General features: G+C 27.4%; 1 non-coding gene across 1 annotated transcript; it reads left to right on the top strand.

The window, feature by feature from the left end:
• Positions 1-601: 601 nt before the first annotated feature.
• Positions 602-708, top strand: LOC131178117 (small nucleolar RNA R71). Its single transcript, XR_009147250.1, has one exon. It is a non-coding gene; the product is annotated as a small nucleolar RNA R71 (small nucleolar RNA).
• The last annotated feature ends 7,752 nt before the right edge of the window (positions 709-8,460 follow it).

Here is an 8,460-nt window from a genome sequence, read left to right as displayed (position 1 = left end):
ATGGGATGGAAGGGATTGTTGTGCTCTTGCTTGATATCCAGGTGGTGGTTGTCTTGTGGGCTGAAATTGAGGCTTGTTCTGTTGCATAAACTGCTGGTTATGAGGATAATTTGAGCTTTGGCCTTGTTGAGCAAAAGTTGCTTATGGTCTCCATGTTGAGTTGTTCATATTAGAATAAGAATTTCCCAGAGGTTTTTGTTGATAACCTCCTGCATAAGCAGCTTGCTCTTGCAAATAATCATCACCATAAGAAGAATAATCAACTCCACAACTTTGAGTTCCATTTGTGAAGGCAACTTGTTGCATAGTTGTAGGAGTTGAGGTTGTTGCCTTTGTGCAAAAATCACTAAGAAGCTGAGTCAACTGATCAAATCTTGCATTCATGTAGTTAACTGAGTCAAGTTCATAGATCCCAGCTTTCTTTGGCTCAAGTGCTCTAGGATTTCCCCACAAATGGGTATTATGAGCAATCTTCTCTAATAGATCATAGCATTCTTCACTTGTCATTCTCATGAAATCTCCTCCTGCTTGTGAATCAATTGTGTTTCTTATGGCTGGAGTAACTCTGGTGTAGAAATTCTGAACAATCATCCATTTGGGTATTTCATGATGAGGACATTGCCTTTCAAGCTCCTTAAATCTCATCCAAGATTCATACAAAGTTTCATCATCTCTTGGTTTAAAAGCTACCATCAAATTCCTCAAATGAGTAGTTTTCCCAGGTGGGAAAAATTGAGATAGAAAAGCTTGAGATAGCTGCTCCCAAGTAGCTATAATAGCTTGTGGAAGTGAATCATACCACTCCAATGCTGAATCCCGAAGAGAGAATGGAAATAAGGTGAGTCGAATAACTTCATCAGAAACTCCAGGTTGTCTTTGTGTACCACATATCATCAAAAATTTCTTCAAATGAGAATGAGGATTTTCAAGTGGGCTTCCTAAAAATTGTGAATTCTTAACCATTTGAATAAGACCAGTTTTTAATTCAAATTGATTAGCTCCAATAATAGGTCTGTTATCTCTCACATCAGTACATCTAGGAAAAGCATAATCTAACATGGATCTTCTTTGAGGATCATTTTGATTAACAACAGCATTTTGACCGTTTTGCTCGTTTCCTCCATTATCTCCACCAATAGCTCTATTTTGATTCTCCATATTTTCTATTGTCTCCTCTTGCTCAAATATTTGTTGTTCTTCTTTTTCTGCTTCTTTTCTTCTCTTGAATTCCTTTTTGTTGGCTCGACAGAATTTTTCAATTTCTGGGTTGAACAACAATTCAGTGTCACTTGTGCTTTTCGATCGTCTCATAAACAAGAAAAGTACCTGAAAAACACAAGGAACAATAGTGAAAATAAAAGAAAATAAAAATTCTAATTAGCTTAAAACAATTAAAATCCAACTTAAAACAAACAAATCCCCGGCAACGGCGCCAAAAACTTGATACGGTGTCCGCAAGTGCACGGGTCACAGTAGTATAGTTTTAAAAATTGATATCGATCCCACAGGGAATTGTGCTTAAATTGGAAATAAAAGTATAAGCTAATTAGAATGACAAAAATTAAAAGATATTAAAAATAAAATCTAAAATTAAAATTAAGACAAAAATTAAAGATGTAAAATTAAATTTGGAATTAAAATTGGTATTTAAGGAATTAATGCTAAATCAAACAATTAACTAAAATTAATTAAACTAGATTACCAAAAATTAATTTGAAATTTCTGTTTATGAAATTAAGAAAAATTAAATCTAAATTCAATAAAAATAAAAATAAAGTAATTCTAGATATTAGATTTAAATTGGAATTAAATTGAAATTGCTATTTATGAGGTTTGGAGAATTTATATCTAATTTCAATGAAAAATAAATTGATTCTAGAGATTGGATTTTCAATATTGTTTGCATGTGATTTTTCCCTAATTTAGCCAAACACATGAGAATTGCAATTTTGAGGGAAATCAATTCTTAAATTTTTGAAACCTTTTTCAAGCATCTCAAAATTGGTTTTCATTAAATCAAACCCTGTTTTCACGGTATTTCAAACCTAACAAAAACCCATTTAAAGCTCTAATTGATTTTTGGAAAGTTCCCCTTAATCTTCTTAGCTTATTTCTAACACCAAGAAAATAAAGTTTATTGCAAGATTATCTATCCCCAATATTCACTTTTCAGTCCATCTATTAAGGATTAAAACTTAACTTAATGAGGGCCCATTCATCAAGCAAGGAAATAAGCACACAAGCAATAAATCAAAATATAACAATCTTCATTTAAATGGCTAAATCAGTTCAAAACCACAAAACAAATCAATATTTACAAACCCATCTCTAGAATCTCAATAAACTACTCATAAATCATTGTTTAAACATAAACCCAAATGAAGAAATGAAGAAATAATGGAAATGTAAGCTTAAAGGGGTAGAAAAACCCAGCAAATCTGCAGCAGGATCTCTGCAGAAAAGTGCAGAAACTTGATCCTTGCTGCTGCTGGAAGAAGATGCAGAAGATGCTCCTCTTTCTCTCTTTCTCACTTTTACCGAAAATGACTCCCTTGCTCTCTATATCGAAAGAAAGTGATAAAATGGGTCTTTATATAGGCTAAGGGACTGTTCTAGAATGGGTAAAAGGGGGAAGGATCCAGAAAAGGTGAGGTAAAAAGCTGGAGTAACGGAAATGCCACGTCAACAATTTTCCGAGAAAAGCGACATAAGCCGAGTCGGTTGTGTCGCGGGTTGTGTCGTTCTCGGTGTGAATATCTGACGATCGACACAACCTTCGACATAAGCTAATTTGGTTGTGCTGCAGGTTGTGTCGCTCTCGGCCATTTTTAACTCAACTTCAAAATTTTTGCATTTCGACTTTAATCTCCTCCAAATGGCTATTCTGATCAAAATTCATCAAATTTCTCCAGATTTAACCTACAAAGCAAATAAATTCAAAAATTAAACTAAGAAACGTGAAAATTGTAAAATTGACTAAATATATACTAATATCTATAATAATGGCTATGAACAAGGGTAAATTATGTGCAAAAATTACTCCTAAATGATGATCTAAAATGCATGCATCAATAGTTGAAACTCATATAATATATTTTGGTATTAATGCAAATATTTGTAATTTGTGTTTATAAATAAAAATTGAGTATTTATTTATGATTTGCACATGATTATCATATGAAATGAATGAATGACAAATGGAACCATTTTTGAGAAATGGTTGAGAAATATTGAGATTATGTTGATATAATGGAGTTGAGAATGATTGAAAATGTATTGGAAGTGTTTTTCACAGGTTCTGAAGAACTGTTTTCTCCATTTTTAGCCGGCACTCTGCCGGATTTTCTATAAAATTTTCGGAACCTCAAATGAATTTATAATTTCAATAAATGACTTAAATGAGTCAAATTTCACAAATTGCATTTCATCACCATAAAGAAATAAATTAAGGAAGGATAAAAATAATTGAGATAAAATATGGTGTTCCAGTACATTGTGTGGCATATCTTACTCGGCTATACTGTAGACGGGTAAGGGGTGTCACAAGGTCATACAAGTGTGACAAAATCTTGCTCCATCAGCCAATTAATGAGAGAGTGCATAGTCAGAACTGTGCCCATGCAACGTCTTATACGCAGTCAGAATTGGAGAAAATAAGTAGAGACAGGTTTGCATGGCCCTACAAGTCTTTATGTATATTTTGGTAAGCTTCAGAGAATTTTCGTGAAGGTGCATAGGCTATACGAAAGGTTATGCACAATTCTGCAAGTCTGGAATATTTTTCAGTCAACTGCATATGCTATTGCATAATCTATGCATGAATATATGCAAGTTTTAACAGGTTTAAGTTCATCCTTCGTGAAGGTGCATAGGCCATGCAGAAAGTTTATGCACAATTCGACATGTCTGGAAGATTTTTCGGTCAGCTGCATAGGCTATTGCATAACCTATGCACGAAGCTATGCAAGTTTTTAATAGGTTTAAGTTCATCATCCGTGAAGGTGCATAGGCCTTGCAGAAAGCTATGTACATTTCGGTAGACTTGCAATATTTTTTCCGGTCTCTTGCATAAGATGATGCATAGCCTATGCACTAGGCTATGCAACTTTCGGCAGCCTAAGAATTTCTTGCATTTTCTGGACAGAAACTGCATAGGCTATACAGCTCCTTATGCAACTTTTGGCAGCCTTCAAAATCTTCAATTCTTAGGCTTAATTTTTGGCATTTTTGGATCTGAAATTTACTCCTCACTCACACAATTACCTTTTAGTCCTTCAAAAATTCCAATTTACCTACAAAATGAAACAAAATTACGAATTAATCCATAAATTGACAATTATGAAAAATTAACTAAATAACTAATAAAATTAACTAAAAATGGCTAACAAAAGAATAAAATAACTATGAAACTTAACCTAAGTAACTATGTGAAATGCTTATATCAATATCATATGAATTGAGTTATTTTTAGGTAGAATCAAATTAGCATAATATAATTAAATTCGTTAATAAAAAAGCTCAAATATCCTACCAGAGTTAATGACAACTAACATGGCACTATTTTTCTCAATGCGTTATGTCAAATGTCAATAACTATTTAATTCAAGATAATTTTTGTATGATGTACAAATTTTTGAGAAATAAATTATATGTCCTGTTATATTAATCTTAAAAAAATAAATTATAAAAGCATTATAAGGGTGAATGTCGATGGATTTGATTTAATTTAATTAAAAATTAAATAAATTAAATTTTATAATATATTGAATCGAATTGAATTAAAGAAAAAATAATCTAATTAAATTGATTTGTTCGATTTTATTTAATCCAATTTGATTTTTTAGTTTGAGCTTATTTTTTAATTTTTTACTTATTTTTATCATTTCAAACTTAATTTTAATTATATTTTCTATTTTTTTTATAAATCACATCTAATTATAATTAACTCAACAAATAAGCTATTCAGCTTAATTTAAATGTACTAATTTAAAAAAAATAATAAAATCGAACAGACCGAATTTCTGAAAATTAAAAATCATATTGAACCAAATTACTTAAAAAATCAAATTGAATTTCTAAATTAATGAAATTGATTTAATTTTTTCAATTTCAACTAAATTTCACTTACCACTAATTATAATAATCTATATCACTCTATAAAAGTGTTTTGTTTAGCTTATAAATCAGTTAACCCTACTTGTATAAATAAAAAGTCATAAATAGATTAATATTTACTTTGACTTATAAATTAAAAAAAGAATATTTAAAATAAGCCAGAAGTCAAGTAAAATAATTTTGAAAGAAACTACTTATTTTTTTTAATCTCAAAATTTTTGTTTCCTCTTCTAAGATAATCTTGAATTAAATTGTAAGCAATTCTTAAATTATATTATTCTATTCATTTTTTAATATTTTAAAATTTTTTAAAAAATGAAATTAATAAAATTTAAACTCTAATTTTCAGTATTAAGAAATAGATTGTTGACTACTGGTTTATTTATTTATTTTTTAAAACCATGATCTACAGATTTTAGATTGCACCGAATATATAACCAAATCCATTGTGGGCTCATATGGCAACTTCATTAAATCTTAACCTCTTGAAATCATTAAAGAACTATATCTTCTTTTGAAGTGGAAAACACTCAACTTGAATAAAATATATATATATATATATATATATATATATATATATATATATATATATATATATATAATCCAACTATTTAATTAAAAAAAATCATCATATGATATTTACCATCTTTCACTTTTTTTTTTTAATTATAAGAAAATTTAAGACATATCGCTTATATAAAATATAATAATAATTATTTTAAAAAAATCTATTTTTGAGCTATTAATTTTTTTTATATTTTTTTTATTGAGTTTATATGAATTACCATTTTATGCTGATCTCTTAAATTATTATTTTGAAAACTTATTATTTAATCTCTCAATTTCAACAAAATTAACTATTTGATCTTTTTATTTTGAAAAATATGTAAATTAGTTTTTATATTTTTTTTTTCCATCTACTCTTTAATCTCTTTATCTAGTTTAAATCAAGTTTTGTATTAGTTAATATATTTGAATGATAAAGAAATATTGTTACGGGACTAAATAATTAAAGACTTAAAAATAGAGAGACTATATAATTATATTTTTCAAATTTACAGGGACTGAATGCAAAAAATGACTGAAAGAATTAACAAGTAATGGAAAAAAAATTTTACTAATATACTTTTCAAAATAGATGGATGAAATAATTAATTTATTTAAAATAGAGGAATTAAATAATAATTTTCTCTTATTATTTTGAAAACATTTGAAAATTTATTAAAATTATATTTGTGTAATTTTGCAATATAATCTCAGACAATTAATACAGTATTTATATAAATTTTATTATATTCATGTAATTTTTTTACTATAATTTAAATTTTATTTTTCTAAAGCTTTATTTGTTTTGTGGAGAATATTTTTCATATTTTTTTTAACGTTTGGAGTATTTAAGAAAATGAATTAAAAAAAATATTTTTCTAATCAAAGAAAAAATAAGTTATTTTTTTAAGAAAAATGACTTTTTATTTTGAAAAGAGAAAGCCATTTTCTCAAATTTTAATAATTTTATTACAATGTGAAGATAATTATATATGACATAAATATATATTATTAATTTAATATTGTAATTAAATAATAAAAAAATATTTTAAAAATAACTTTCACAACAAATATTTTTTTAAATATATTTTCAATAAAACAAACCTAGTCTAAATCTCTAAAAATTCTTTCTAAAACTGTAATTTTGTACTAAAATTAGACACAATTAATACTGAATTTCCATAAAAAAAATATTATATTTATGCAATTTTATATTTTATTTATAAATTCAACTTTTTCACGCCACGAAATATTTTCTGAAACTATAATTTCTTATTATATACAATCATGCTTAATTAGTATTTAATATTTATAAAATTTCATATTTAAATAATTTTATACTTTATTTTTAAACATCACTTTCACAAATCATCAAAAAAATTTTTGAAAGGCAATCTCTAATATTAATTTAATTAATAAGTTGTTATTTTTAAGTTAATTAAATTATGAAAAAACTTACAGAAATTTAAAAAAAAATCACAAACTACATGCAAACCCAAATATCCTAGCGAGAGCAATTTGCGAATCGCCACGCTCAACGCAGCCTCTAACACATCAGATGGGAGATTCGTTCCTTGAATAGGGTTAGGAAAATATGATTGTAATGGAAAGTCAAATTAAATTGATTTAATTTGATTTTATTGATTTAATTTTAATTATTATTTTAAAAAATATTAATTTTTTTTCATTTAATTAATTTAATAAACAATGACTTTATTTGGCAATAAATTTTAAAGTAATGTTTAGTATTTTGATTATAGTCAAAACACTATCTCTCTTATTTATATTAGTATTTAGAGATTAAAGTAGTTTATAAAAAACTATTCTTTCTAACTTTAGAGGTAAAGTGAGCACTATGGTCTATGATATACTATTTCTATATTTAACAGTTAATTCAACAACTATTTTTACTAAATACTTTTACTTTAAATTACCTTATAAAAACAGCTAGCTACTAATGGTTGACAGTTGTTAAAACTGCTTACAGCTACTAAAATTACTAATATTATCAAACAGACCAATAATTATATATATATATATATATATATATATATATATATATATATATATATATTGTTACCGATGATAGTGTTCATATTTGAGGAATTTTTTAGGGTTGATCTATGACCTTCCGGTGAATATTACAGTGCAGGGTATTCTTTAGCCTATCAACAGATCTAGGTAGTAAGTCTCGTTTTAAGGCCGTGTAGAAAGGGGAGTTAGGGCAGTGAATCCTTTGGTGTTAGCCACTTAACTCAAAAAATCAACCTAAGGAACTTTTTTAAATATGAATCCTATTTTCTGTAGGACTGTTTCTTCCTCAAACTCTTCTACCTCATCCTCCGAGTCGAGAAAGATAGTTAATAGTGAAGAGATTATAATAGAAGATCTTGAAAAATCGATAGATAATTGGAAAATTCCAGAAGTACAAAAAGACCAGATCTATCAAACTTCAAAACTCAATTTTTTCAAAACTGATTTTACTATCAAAACTGAAGAAAGATATCTTCAGATTTCAAAACCTTTTGAGACAATTTCTCTTCTGTCTCAAAAATCTTTACAAAAACATAAAGATAAACAGTACAAATACATTCACATATATTTAGTTCAAGTAGGAATTAAGCCTCTTATAAAAGAAAGATTGAACACCTCAATCCTAGCAGTTCTTAGAGACATTAGGTTTATCAACTTTCAGGATTCATTACTTAGCTCGATAGAGTCTAGTTTGTGCAGTGGACCGATCTCTTTTGATTGCTATCCAAACTTTACTGTTTCTTTAAACGACAATAACATTACAAA

This window comes from Hevea brasiliensis, chromosome 2 (assembly GCF_030052815.1).
Source record: "Hevea brasiliensis isolate MT/VB/25A 57/8 chromosome 2, ASM3005281v1, whole genome shotgun sequence".
In the NCBI taxonomy this organism is placed as follows: Eukaryota; Viridiplantae; Streptophyta; class Magnoliopsida; order Malpighiales; family Euphorbiaceae; genus Hevea; species Hevea brasiliensis.
Note: the sequence above shows the minus strand (reverse complement) of the source record. Positions and strands in the feature narration are given on the sequence as shown.